General features: G+C 46.0%; 1 protein-coding gene across 28 annotated transcripts in view; it reads left to right on the plus strand.

Annotated features, from left to right (window-relative positions):
- Positions 1–14879, plus strand: part of ARVCF (ARVCF delta catenin family member) — a 552351-nt gene that overhangs the window by 268566 nt on the left and 268906 nt on the right. The gene's annotated exons all lie outside the window — the stretch shown is intronic.

Below are 14879 nucleotides of genomic sequence, written 5' to 3' on the forward strand. Positions count from 1 at the left end.
GTTGATGGCGCCTAATTTTATGTGTGTGCATGTAGTGTTTTCCTGTGTGTGAGAGGGAGAGAGAGCTGGAGAAAGGGCGAGCTGTTTTTCTTCTTCTCCAGAGAGAGAGAGAGAAGCAGAGAAAGCAGTTTTAAGTCTCCTCACCTAAACCAGCTTTTTGGAGAGAGATTTTGCTTTTTGTCTTTTGCTGTGCTAAGAGTCGTGGGAGAAACCGGCTATTGTTTCCTTTGACCTTCCAGCTCTGCTCAGTAAATCCAGGGAAACTCTTTTGAGACCTGAAAAGCTGGGAATGAGGGATCTGCCCTGCCAAGTTGGGGAGGGCGAGGAGAGGTCTCTTGGTCCTGCTGTTGCCGCTGTGGCTTTCGCCCACGCAGGTTTTGTTAGGGTGTCTAGAAAAGATAAAAATGTTGGTGGGAATGAAAGCAAAAGTTTTAGGCCAGGGGAGACCCCCTGCTCCTCTTTATTGGGGCAGGGTGTGTGATAGTCTTGTTCAGTATCATGAAACACTAGGGACTATGGAGGTGCTGAAATACATTTTCTGCCTTAACCTCGTAGTGAATTTAAGCAGGTCCTGTTAAGAATAAATAAACGGGAAATTGTGCTCTTCTGCAATGAATGTCTGCTCACTTACAGTCGCAGATGGAAGAAACTCTGATGGAAAAGAATAGAATCTAGTCAGCTGTGAAATGTGAAACTCCTGTGGTTTTTTTCCTTCTGTTTTTAAACCAGGCTGTGTTGCTTTCAATCTTTGCACCCTGAAAAGGGTAAATTCTGGTGTGGCAGGGGTAGTAAAAGTTACTTGCTGGCGCCTTGAGTTGTGCATGCATCTTTTAATTGGATGGTGGCGGGGAGAGAATTGCCTGTCCTGCTTTGATCTTTAAGGGCTCGGTGTATACCTTGGCAGCGAAAAGTTGAACAAGGCTTTGAAACCCGGGTCACATCGATCCGGCGTGCCTTGAGTGTGGTTTCTGTTCCTTGAATTGGTTGGCCCCCTCCGTAAACTGGGTCACGGGTGAGCTAAGATGTTAGGCATGGATGCTGATCCATGGAGGTCTTGTCTCGGGGGCTAAAGGAGTGATTGGGTGACCTTCAGTTCCGTTGCAAAGCTTTTCGTTCATCTGTTAGGAATGCACCCCTTTCTGCCACAATGCACGGTCTGTCTTTTGCGGGAATTATGAGTTTGGGTCCTGCTAGTGGGTTAGTAGAGTTCTTAAACGGCGGCTTTGACCCTGACATCATTCATATTCATATATATATATATATATTCCTCTCCTTGTTAAGTGCTTTCTCGTGTTTGCATTCCTTGAGGAGTGTGTGTAACACCTGTGGATGTTGTAAGAAGTGAAAGTCTTTCTTATTGCCTATTGTGCTGCCTGACCCTGACCCAAAACTATTGCAGCTGTCTCCTTGCATGCAGTCAGCTGCTGATGTACACAAATTTAGGAACAGAAACCTGTCTCTTTGAATATTTTCTACTGGGAAGGGAGGGAAAAAAAGGGGGGGAACCCCAGATACATGCAATAACCTTAGAGGTAAAGAGGAGAATGTTAACGGGGATTGCCATGAGTAATGTTAACATCCTCTTAAATTCTAAGGGGGGAGTCATTGACAAAGGAATGTGTGTGTATTCTGGAGAATGATTATTGCCTTAACAGTGTCGGAAATAAATTTTCCCATGCCCACCCTTAATTTTTCAGGCTCAGGCAGAGAGAGATAAGTGTTATGGTTTCGGTTTTCAATGGACTGTCAGGCATTTAGGAGAAGACAGATGTCTGTTTTGCTTCCTTTGCTCTTCTTGGGGGGGCGGGGGCAGGCGATGGCACACGGGACTAGATTAATTGAGGCTATTTTTCTAAAGTCTGAATTCCTCATGTGTCCCTGGACTGTCGATGAGTGCGAGAGGGGCCTTCCTTATAAGGACAATGGTGGCTCCTCAGCTCGATGCTGTCAAAGGAATTTATTTTACCGACAGCAGAAGTTTCACAGACTTAGGGGGGGGGGAGAGGGAGAACGCTTGTAAATCCCCTCTTCTTCAATCACCTCACAATGGCTGATAGCATAAAATTGGCAGAGAAGAAGGGACCCATTGAAACATTAGCCGTTTCAGTTGCACACCTCAAAACGAGAAGCCTGAAGGCCAAAATGGATATGGAGTGGGAGATTTTTGATTGAATCTCCTGGAGGGGAGTGTTTAACCCTTTCTTCTTTCACCCTTTCCCTGATTGAAATCGCACCCCCTCCCCTTCCTGAAGCTGCTTTTAGCCTCGCGGAGGGTAATAGACAGAAGACAATAACAGAAGCATCAAGCAGATCTGTGATGGGCACCATGCAGTCACCAGCCTAATTCCATGGGGTGGGGGGCAGGTTAAGAAGGGAAAGGACAGGGTTGAAATGGGGCGGTCGAAAGAGGGAGAGAAAAACAAGTCCCTCCCCATTCTGGGATCTGGTCCCATCTGTTGCTGGTTCTGCTCTTGCCAACCTCTGAGTGAATGTGGCCGCCCCCATGGCTTAAAGCAGGGGTCAGCAAACTTTTTCAGCAGGGGGGCCGGTCCACTGTCCCTCAGACCTTGTGGGGGGGGGCGGACTATATTTTGAAAAAAATATATGAACAAATTCCTATGCTCCACAAATAGCCCAAAGATGCATTTTAAATAAAAGGACACATTCTACTCATGTAAAAACATGCTGATTCCCGGACTGTCCGCGGGCCGGATTTAGAAGGCGATTGGGCCGCATCCGGCCCCCGGGCCTTAGTTTGGGGACCCCTGGCTTAAAGGTTCCTCAACCTCTGGGGTAGGTGGTTTCACTTTTGTTAAGGAAAAATTGTACGGGGAGGGAAGGCATAACTTTCTCTGGTGTCATTGCCCTACTCAAAACTGAAAACTCCCCCCACAACTACATTTGTAAGTAAGTAAGTAAGTAAGTAAGTAAGTAAGTAAGTAAGTAAATAGAAAGGAGATCTAATCATGAGCCTCCTGTAGTCATGCCTGTTATGACTTCCAGGTTCTGAATGTTTAATTTGTTTCCATTTATTTATTAAAGACCTTCACGTCCTGGTTTAAATATATATATAAAATTCAAACAATGACAAACCTAGACAGCATCTTAAAATGCCCACAAAGGTCCATATAGTTAAAGCTATGGTTTTCCCAGTAGTGATGTATGGAAGTGAGAGCTGGACCATAAAGAAGGCTGATCGCCGAAGAATTGATGCTTTTGAATTTTGGTGCTGGAGGAGACTCTTGAGAGTCCCACGGAACGGCAAGAAGATCAAAGCTATCCATTCTGTAGGAAATCAGCCCTGAGTGCTCACTGGAAGGACAGATCGTGAAGCTGAGGCTCCAATACTTTGGCCACCTCATGAGAAGAGAAAACTCCCTGGAAAAGACCCTGATGTTGGGAAAGATTGAGGGCACTAGGAGAAGGGGACGACAGAGGATGAGATGGTTGGACAGTGTTCTCGAAGCTACCAACATGAGTTTGACCAAACTGCGGGAGGCAGTGCAAGACAGGAGTGCCTGGCGTGCTATGGTCCATGGGGTCACGAAGAGTCGGACACAACTAAAATTCAAAGCACTATAAACTTCATTGTATTTATTTTTTATTGCATCCTTTACCCTGCTTTTCTTCCACCTTGGAATGCAAGGCAGTCTATGTATCCTTTCACACAGGCGCTGACCAGACTTGTTTGCCTTCAGCAAGGGCTTCCTACCCAAAGTTCATTCATACTATGCACAAGCATTCAGTTGCCGTTCAGTTAAAAATCCTGTGAGCAGGGATGGGGAACTAGTGGCCTAGATGTTGGTGGACTGCAACTCCCATCAGTCCCTGGCCATTGACCACACTGGCTGAGGCTGATGGGAGCTGGAGTCCGACAACATTTGGGGAGAGGAAAACATTCCCCACCCTTGCCTTGGAACACAAGAAGAGCCCTTCTGGATCAGCCCAATGGCTCATCTGTTCCAGCATCCTGTTCTCATAGTGGCCAACACCCACCATTTGACCCACACATTTGGGGAGCCTTTTCTTTTTTACCCTATATTTCCCATAGGCATCTGGTTGGCCACTGTGAGAACAGGATGCTGGAACAGCTGAGCCTCTGGCCTGATCCCTGCAGGGCTCTTGCTGCTGTTGTAAAGGTAAAAGGTAAGGGACCCCTGGATGATTAAGGCCAGTCAAAGGCGACTATGGGGTTGCGGCGCTCATCTCACTTTCAGGCCGAGGGAGCTGGCGTTTGTCCACAGACAGCTTTCCGGGTCATGTGGCCAGCAGGACTAAACCGCTTCTGGCGCAACGGAACGCCGTGACGGAAACCAGAGCGCACGGAAACCCCATTTACCTTCCTGCCACAGTGGTACCTATTTAGCTACTTGCACTGGTGTGCTTTCGAAGTGCTAGGTTGGCAGGAGCTGGGACAGATCAATGGGAGCTCACCCTGTCGCTGGGATTTGAACCACCGACTTTCTGATTGGCAAGCCCAAGAGGCTCAATGGTTTAGACCACAGCGCCACCTGCGTCGCTGCTGTTGTGACCCACCTTGGATCAGAATACAGCTCGGTGGCAGGTCCCAACCCACCAGTTAAATACCAGTGCCTTGCGGCATTTAAAGGGTCTTGACCTGGCTCCTCAATGGCACTGATTTTGTGCCTCATGAAAGTTTGCTGAGTTACTACCAGCCACCAGGTCACTATCAATGAGTCACCACGAAGGTCCTTTCTCCACCTGCCTCTCACCCAACCTCCCAAATAGAACTTGAAAATCCAGTACGTTGCTACGGGAGAAGGGGTCCTTCAGATTCTACTCTCTGAGCTCCGCAAACACTTAAACTGTTATCCTTGAAGGGCTCTTCATTTCCCCCATGCCACATCGCTTTTGGCCTCGATGCTGCTGCTGTTTTCAGGTGGCTTCACAGCAGCCGTGCTTTTGCAACTCAGCCACTGTGGCTGTTCAACCTGGACTTGTCATCCAATTTTGGCTGATAGCAGCAACGCTCACAAAGCTCCTTTTGTGAGGACAGAACAACAGTCTTTTTGCTGGAGCCTGAGAATACGGGCCAGCAGAACATGGATGTGAGGTTGTGTGTGCGTGCATTTGTGTTTTAGGAGTCCAAACTCCAAATTAAGGAGAGCAGAACAGGGCAATTGGCTGGGGAAGGTTTCGCTACGGTTGTAATGAAACCCCACACCTTAGCAACTTGTACGCTTCCCACACAATCATGCCTGGCTTGTGGGGTTTAAGCTCTTGTTCCAAAACAATAAAGGCAGCTCTATAGAATTCGCATACAATTAGTGGTGGGTGTCTGTTCTTCCCTAAAAGGGTAAGGAAGGGTGCACCCACCTGGCTAATCTGTTTCTTTGCAAGCATACCTGGATCAAAGGAAACATTCTGTTTGCTTTTCGTGGCCTTTTGTGTAAGCTGGTCTTTACAGTGGGTGCTGTAAGTCAATACCCTGGGAAGTACGTATTAAAGTCAGGTGATTCCTCAGGGGTTCATTCATGCACACCTCCTTTAAAACATGTAATATCACAGCTTTTTTAGTGAGCTGCTTCACTGGACAATTCTATTCAGGGAGGGCTGACTCATTAGGGCAAATGGGGAACTGCCTCACCAATTTTACCTGACCTGCCTGCCTTCATATTTAAAATCCAAGCTGTCAGCTCCCTCAGTGTTGCCCTACTAAAATTAGGGATGGCTCTGCCTGGGACCCAGGTGGCGCTGTGGGTTAAACCACTGAGCCTAGGGCTTGCTGATCAGAAGGTCAGCGGTTTGAATCCCTGTGATGGGGTGAGCTCCCGTTGCTCGGTCCCAGCTCCTGCCAACCTAGCAGTTCGAAAGCACGTCAAAATGCAAGTAGATAAATAGGAACCGCTGCAGCGGGAAGGTAAACGGCGTTTCCGTGTGCTGCTCTGGTTCGCCAGCAGTGGCTTTGTCATGCTGGCCACATGACCTGGAAGCTATACGCCGGCTCCTTCGGCCAATAATGCGAGATGAGCGCGCAACCCCAGAGTCGGTCACGACTGGACCTAATGGTCAGGGGTCCCTTTACCCTTTACCTGCCTGTCACTGGCTCTGGCACCACCTACTGTTGGCTTCCCTGCTTTCTGCCCTACCAGTCCCAAGGGGACTCCGTGGCCGCTGATTCTTTCCCATGTCCGGTTTGTAATACAAGTTGCCCAACAGTCTGGTGTTGTTGTTTTTTTTTACCAAGTTTGTAAAACACGCCCGTGCAATTGATGTCTCCGGAAGCAAAATGGTCTTTATGGCAGAAAAGCAGAATTCTTTGACGACCGTATTGAGAACATCAGCATGAAGCTGAATGTTGGAAGATTTGGGACCGAGAAAAGGAAGGACTTCTTCTGGTGGCATGTGCTTAAACTTATGGGATTTTCTCTCGGAAGAAGTAGTGGTGGCCACCAACTTGGATGGCTTTAAAAGGGTATTAGACAAACTTATGGAGGAGAAGGCTATCAGGCCCGACAGCTGGATTCAACTTCATTGTCAGAGGTAGTACGTCTCTGGGTACCAGTTCCTGGGAATCACAAGTGGAGAAGTTGCTCTTGCTCTTAGGTCATGCTTGCAGACTTCCATAGGTGTCAGGGTGACACCACTGTGAGGACATGATGCTGAACTAGGTGGCCTTTGGCCTGATCCAGCAGGGCTCTCAGACATTGGCCATAAGAAAGCCCATAAGAAAGGGATGAAGGTAGAAGCACCTGTGCTGGTGTTTGTCCCCCCCCCCAGTAATTTGAAGCTGTTTAAATATTGAGTTTTAAATTTCTTGAACCTGCCCTGGGAGCTTTTGGTGGGTAAGAAATCTAATGTCAGGGACTGGAATGAGGGGGACTGGACTGAGGAGGAATGGTGGAGACTGCCTCCCCTTCCTCTTGAACCTTCTGAAGAAGAGGAAGGCAGTATTGATTTACAACAGTAGTTTGAGGGAGGTCACTTCTCAGTGAGAGATGAAGAGAAGAGTTGGGAGGTAATGGGAGAAGAGAAGGGGGAGACAGAGACAGACCAGCCAGCTGACAGGTTATCACTGGAAAGCATTCCTGACCCCCCCTCCTCCCAGAGCCCAGTGTGCATTGAAAGTGCAAGAGCTAAAGACTCAGAGACAATTATCCCCTGGCGGCCACCGTAAAGGGAACTGCTGTTGCTAGGAAGGGAGGGGGAGGAGCTCAGTTGGAGCAACGTCATCTTCTGAGTGGTTGCACCTCTATGTCTCTCTGTGAATCTTGAATAAATAAATTGGTAAGAACGTCTTGTTTTCCCATTTCTGGCATTCAGTCATGAGGGAGGGGGGATCGGATTCCCTTGAAGTCTGACATCTAAGCAACAACAACAACAACATCCCCCCTCAGGATTCCTTTAGATGTACTGGTACTCTTTGCTTCACAATAGCCTCTTTGGGGCTCTGATGCTGTTGGCAGTCACTACTTGGGTTTGCAATAAGAGGGAGCCGTCCTGCCTTTAAGCTATGGAGATTCCATTGAAAGGCCTCTTGTTTCCGAAACGGTGGTGATCTTTCTTTTATCCAACCTGAATCCGCTGCCAGCTGATTTCAGCGGTTGTTGACCTTGAGTTCTACTGTTTATGGGAGAGGAGGGAGCGATGCTTTCAATCTGCTCTTAGGAGTAAAGCTTTGGTTTATGAACAGGCTAAGAGTACCTGCCCACTCTTACGGTTTTAGCACCCAGCTGATCTAGAAAGGTGCAGGGCGCGTTGTAGCTAGCTATCAAGCAGTCAAATAAAAGCAACCGAGCAATAACAAAGCAACCACATAAAAACCACATCCCAAATTAATAGATGTCCAGCTTCTCAGATGTTTCCCGTTGACAATCACCACAGCAAGAACACCAGTCCCAGCTTCTTAGATCTCCTAAAAATGCTACGTGGCTCATGGCTTTGACCCCAGCTCCAAATGCCCCCTGAAACAGATGCATCCTGATATCAAGGGCCGATGCCAGATTAGAGTCATCACCCTACTAGTCTCAGTCTACCCTCAGCCAGCCCTCACTTGCTTCCCTTCTTAGTAACAACCAGCCCAAGGGTTGGGTCCCGGCTGCTGGATTCCTCCTCCCTGGTCTTAGGTTTTGCCCTTGTATAACTCAACAGGGAAGAGGATGGGGACAAAACTAGGATTAGTTGGGTTTGCCTGTCATTGGCTCTGGTGCCCTCCCTGCCCTCTGCCCTACCAGTCCCAATGGGTATTATCCACCACTGCATGGCGAAGAAGCAGGGAGCTGTCTTAAAAACCAATTGCTGTTGTTGGCATCCATCTGTCTCAAGTAGACAGATTTGGAGCTGGGGTCAAAGCCACGAGACAATGGAGTGCACTTTCAAAGGTAAACTCAAACCGATGTGTTTGCATCACCAAAGTTACCCCGCACCCGGGGCACAAGCCTGGGCAGTGTGTGTGGAGGTCCTGGCCTGCTTAGATGTCAGGTTCCCCCCCCCCCCGGTCTCGCTGATGCGGTCCAAAGGAAAGCAGAGCAAAATGTTTGGCACCGGTTTGGCTGCAGGAGTTGCCAGAAGGAGGCGTACAAGGCACCATCCAACCGTCTTAGGGACCCACTCCAGATTTGTGAGGGGTTTACTCCTTAGCCTTTGAATGAATGAATGAATGAATGAATGAATATTTATTTGCATCAGCCATCGGCCATAGCAATAAATCAACAATACGATATACAAAGAATAGAAAAAAGTCAATTATATAAAATACATTTTTAGGGTTTTGAATCAATAGTCAAATAGTGGATCTCATTCTAATTGCCCCAGCTAAAAACCTTGCAACCTTTGCTGTCACCTGCTCATCTTGAGAAAGGACACTGTGCTCCTTAGCCTTTTCTTCTCCCGAAGATGTCCTGCAAGGCACAGATTTTTCCACAGGGTTTACTCCTTAGCCTTTTCTTCTCTTGCATATATCCCACAAGCAAGCGGATGTTTAGAACCAGAGTTTTCCTTCTCCTAGGCGGGCTACCTTCTCAAGTTGAAGAGTCCTATCTGCCCCTCACTTCCCTCTACAGCACATGCAGAAACCACCTACTTGACCATTGGACCCACTACTGGTCTTGTCCACTAATCCGCCAGATCCTGCCTTCGCATGCAGGGGAACCAATTCACCTTGGCTTATTAGAGAGAACCAAACCTTGACCCCTGGCTTGTTTGTTTGCCCGTTTGCAAAAGGCGAGGAGCAGAGGAGGAGATTTCAGGCTGTGTGCACCAGCAGGAGGCCTGTGCACAGTGTGGTCTATCCAGCCAAAGATTCTTGGCTGACTCTTATGTGCGAACGTAGTCAATCAAACGGATTGACAGCGGATTCAGGACGGACAAAAGAGAGCCCGCTTTCGCACAATGTGGAATTATTTTACAGAATTTGCTGTTGCAAGATTGATGAGGCTGTGAAGGGAGATTAGAAAAATTTGTGGAACATAAATCTAATCAAAGGCTACTGGCCAAAACAACAGAATGAAACCTCTTGGGTTCAGAGGTATATAATTCTGAAGACCAGCTGCTGGGGGTGGGAATAGCAGCCTCCATTCCTTGATGTGGGGAGGGGTGCAAAACAGGAAGCTGAGCTGAATGGACCTTTGTTTTGATGCAGCAGTGCTCTCCTAGCACCTATTAGATGTAGTATCTATTAGATACTATAAGGTAAAGGATGCCATGGTAACAGTCTACACACACATTCACACATCTCTGCCCTCCATCCCGATGAGAGTCCACTTCTTCAGATGCATTGAGGGCGTCCTCAGTTGGTGAAAACATACACATGGTGGGGAGTAGATAGACCAGAGATTAGTTAGATTATCAGTGTTTCTCAGACTTGAGTCCCCCATCCGTTGTTGGACTACAACTCCCATCATTCCTAGCTAGCAGGACCCGTGGTCAGGGATGATGGGAGTTGTAGTCCCAACAACAGCCGGGGACCCAAGTTTGAGAAACACTGGATTAGATACGTTCCAAGGGGTGGGCAGAGGTCAGGCAAAAACACTTGAAATTCACATTGCTCCAAATTTTGCAGTGTCGTTCTCCAGTCAAGTAATGTGTACAAAAATGCATATACTGGGGTAAAGTGTGCTTAAAAATGCATATGACAGTGAACTAGTTTGATGGGCAACTTCAAGGCCTCTGCTCTCCCCCTTCAAGACAGATGCAAGGAAATACAGTATGCAGCACATACTGTACTGTAGTTAAAGTTTAGACGGTGGAACTCTCTCCCACAGAAGCCAGTGGTGGCCACCAATACTGCTTCTAACAACAGATCCTTACTTGAACGCCGAAAGGACTAGTTCTCTGTGGGCTGCGGTGCTTTGAAAAGTGATTATAGTTTGAGTGTTGCAGGGGGTTGAACGATGACTTTTGGGGGGTGTCTCCCAACTCTCTCTCTCTCTCTCTCTCTCTCTCTCTCTCTCTCTCTCTCTCTCTCTCTCTGTATATGGCTTCTGAAATTCATTTGTTACAATTTTGATTTTGTATATTCTGTATTCCCTCAGCAGCCCTACAAAAGCTTGAGTGCAAGCTTCTGGTCGTGAGTGAGGGCTGCCTCGGCGACCTTCCCATGGCTTCGTAATCTCTTTATGGACAATAATGTGATTATCTCCCCACTTCCTTATTGCATCAACCCTTTTTGCAGATAACCCATGAATATCCATGCTATGAAAACAGCATTTTTAATAAAAGGGGGTGGGAAAGCAGTAGATATTCATCAGACTGGCCTTTTTGTCACCTAAATATTTCTGTGAAGAACGGGTTTCTATGAGTGAATGAAAACACTTGTTATTGGTAAATTCATCCTTTTGCCAAGTTTTAAACAAACTTAGATCTTTGTATTATTATTATTATTATTATTATTATTATTATTATTTTAAAACTTGTAATATATTATGTCAGTACATTGATTCATTTAGTTCAATTTCACCAGTGATGGGGTGGTGGTGGAATTGGGTTTATTTTCCACTATTTTGCAGATGTACCTAGGTGCCATTTCCCAGAAGAATGTGTTTTCAGAAATGCAGCAATCTTCCAAAATTCACACTCTGCTGAATTTTGCAACCCAGCCAAGTATTGTGTGCAGAAATGCATGCATTGGGGTAAAGCGTGCATTTAAAGACATATCCACTGAGCCTAGGGCTTGCTGATCAGAAGGTTGGCGGTTCGAATACCTGTGATGGGGTGAGCTCCCGTTGCTTGGTCCCAGCTCCTGCCAACCTAGCAGTTCGAAAGCGCATCAAAATGCAAGTAGATAAATAGGAACCGCTATAGCGGGAAGGTAAACAGCGTTTCCATGTGCTGCTCTGCTTCACCAGAAGCGGCTTTGTCATGCCGCTTATTGGCTCCCTCGGCCAATAATGCGAGATGAGCGCGCAACCCCAGAGTCGGTCACGACTGGACCTAATGGTCAGGGGTCCATTTACCTTTATCTGTATGAAAATAACATACAAAAATGCAGCGTTTTTTCGGGGGGGGGGGAGAGGGAGAGTACATTAGCTCATGAAGAAATGTGCATGTTGGGTGAAATTCCCGTAAAATTGCTTACGAATTTTCACAAGTACTTTTTCAAAGCAAAATTTGCCGACAGGGGTGGGAATGTGGAGCCCAGAAGCAGGACCCAAGCACAACAGCACTCTCCCCTCCTGTGGTTTCCAGCAACTACTCTTCAGAAGCATAAAGCCTCTGACCATGGGGGCAGAACGTGGCCATCACAGCTAGTAGCCACAATTTGACCATCTCTACACACATACAGTGGTTGTCTTCGCTGGGGGAGAAGTGTTGCCTCCCAGAAACTGAATTCAGTGACATGAGTACAAGTGCATGGCAATTCCCTGACAATTTGTGCCCTTGCTGGGAGGCCATATGATAGCTGCTCAGGGCACCTAGAAAAGGATAGTGTTTTTGAGGCGTCCACCCTAAAGGTTGGGTATAAAATAAAATCTTACACCACATTCACTGCATACATTTAAAGCACTATGATACCACTTTAAACAGTCATGGATTCCCCCTATGCATTCTGGGAGCTGTGATTTGTTTCGGGTGCTAAGAGTTGTTAGGAGGCCTCTATTCCCCTGTTTATATTCCTACAATTCCCAGAATTCCCTGGGAAGGACGGATTGACAGTTAAACCATTATGAGAATTGCAGCTCAGGTGGTGGAGGAAATTGTGGTCTCCTAAGAATCTTAAGCACTCTTAATGAACGATAACTCCCAGAATTATTTGGCTGCTTGAAGTCGTATCATTTCTGTTTTTCTGTTTTCTGCTTCTGTTTTTCATAATTCCTTAATAAAAAGACCATGTGATTGTGTTTCTTTGGGGGGGGGGCTTTGGAAGAATGAATCGCCTCTATTCTGTGTTGATTGGCTTGTGTGTTATCAAGACTTGGCTGTTTCCTTTCGAGTTGATAATATTCCACAATGCTGACATTCAGCCAAAGAAATACATTATCCGATACTTGCTTATCACCTTCTCTCCCCCCACCACACACCATGCTTATTTTATTGCTGCCTCATTTTATACAGCAGCACTGTAAATCAGTCTTTGCAAAGAAAAGGCTTCTGTATCTCACAAAATTGTGTAGGGTCCAGAATATTAGTGGAAGAGAGAGAACTGGACTGAATGGGGAAGATAATATTTCTCCTTAATGTGTGCTAGCTTTTCAATAACCCGGCGAGGTAAACCGGACAGAGAACAATTGGCTCAATGTTATAAAGACCATAGCATGGTCAGAGGCACTAGAATTGCTTGCAGGTGCAACTGAATGAAGATTTTTGGGAAGAGGTCTGTTTTGCATGAGAGCATAGCACAAGAAGGAAACTGTTGAATCTTTTGTGGTAGATTATGCAACACACCACTATGCATGTTGGCGAAGAAGTCAATTAAGCTTACGCACAAGTAAGGATGTTGGAGTATACTGATGGAAATGGAAAGGGGAGCAGAAATTGCTGGCGTTCACTTGTTTGTCCCATGTCCTGAATGGAAATAAGTCCAGTGATTACAATTTGGAGTTACTGTTGTTGTTGTTTGTTTGTTTTCAGTCCACAAATGGTATGTAATTGATAGATCATCTTCTCTGGTTTGCATTGCATCTCCTTTGCTTTGAAATGAATGGTGTGGAATGAATACGTAAAGATCTGCCACATCATGGAATAACGTAGTTTTCGTTTGGAATCGATCTGCAGCAGAACAGAAACAGCACAGCATGGGTCAAAATGGAAATGGATATCTCTCTACATCTCTACTCCCGAGTAAGTGTGCATAGAATTGCAGCAAAACAGTGCAACCCTATGCATAGCTACTTAGGCGTAAGCCCTCCACTGTCCAGAGGCTTACGCCCTACAAAGTATGTTGAGGATTGGAGCCTTAAGGCTGTTAAAACAGACATGCAGTTTTATAAGACTCGCAGGCGCACTTATCAGGAATCAAATTGTAATTAGCTATCAGGGATTCAGAAGTTAAAATATGTGGATGCCAATTGAAATTCGGAAAAGAACATTGGAATTTGCAGAGCTGAAACACCCCAGAATGGAAGCTACAGCAGTGTACTGGACCAGAGAGTCTTCAAAAAGATAAGAAAGTTCAAAATCATGGTGGTGTTGTGGAATATTTCAATTTGAACGGCACAGGAAACAGTTGGAACAAATCTGCAAAAAGACACACAAATGATTATCTGTGTTGAGGAAGCACAACAAAGATTGAGGCACTACCTTTTGACAGACCTGACGTGCGTGTAACTCAACTTTGCAAAAGTTTGCAAGCATTCAGAGGCTGACTCCAGAAAGAAACCATCTGCGTGGTGCAAAAAAGCAAAACAAAAAACAAACTGGAAAAGTCTATAGCACCAGAGCAGGAGCCTTTTTCTTGAAAGTCTGTAAGCACCATCAGTAACTAGAGCAGGGCCAACCCAGGGGGTGGGGAGAGACGACCTCCAGATGTTGTGGACTACAACTCCCATCACCCCTAGCCATTGACCACACTGTCTGGGACTGATGGGAGTTGTAGTCCACAATATCTGGAGAGCACCTCATTGGCTGCCCCGATCTAGAGTCTGGAAAATTGCTCTAAACTTAAGTGGAACTGTGTTAAGATCCGCATGTGTGGCTGGATTTTAGCTATCATGGGATGGTGCACATTTGGGCAAGGAAATAAGTATGCAGCCGAGTGCCACTTTTTGAAGGAAGAATGCAAAGAAGAAATGCAGATATTTTCTATGTGCTCTCCTGCTACCCACAACAAAATATTTTAGAAGAGCTATACTTCCTATCGCTTCAAGATTTATTTATTTTTTCTTAATGCTGTCTAATGTCATCACAGTGATTTTGCAAATTTAAATATAGTCGATGTTTTCTGGATGCACTTCAAAAGAGATCACATAAGCATATGAAAAAAACAACCTTGTCTTGGGTTAGAAGTTTCCCCTCCCTTTCTCCTGAAAAATTCAACACTCTTGCCAGGTAGCTTGGTGAATAGTTATTTGCAAGCAACATTGCATCTCAACCCATACTGTGAATCTTTTTAAATGTCTTCCTGTGCAGGAATGTAAGAGAAACCTCAGATGCAAAGTCAAAACGAAACAAAACAAAACCTAGAGGTCAATTTTCACAGCCATCCAAGTCCCTTAGCGTATATCCAAGGAACTCGCGTACCATGTGCCTCCTTGTCTGTAAAGGAAATAAAATAATAGAGTTTGGCAAAAAAAGAAAATATTCTGTGGTCTGCCCTCTGGATACTTTTCATTTGTGGTAAAAAAAAAAAAATCAGGAAAGGCTATTTGCCATACCCTTGAGGACTAGTGCCTTGTATCAATCTGATCTAATGTCTTCCACTATACCGGAATTCTTTGGCAGAAAACAGTATTGTACCAGGACTGTTAAGATGGCATAATACA

The sequence above is a fragment of the Zootoca vivipara genome, chromosome 16 (genome assembly GCF_965207765.1).
Source record: "Zootoca vivipara chromosome 16, rZooViv2.hap1.1, whole genome shotgun sequence".
Classification (NCBI taxonomy): Eukaryota; Metazoa; Chordata; class Lepidosauria; order Squamata; family Lacertidae; genus Zootoca; species Zootoca vivipara.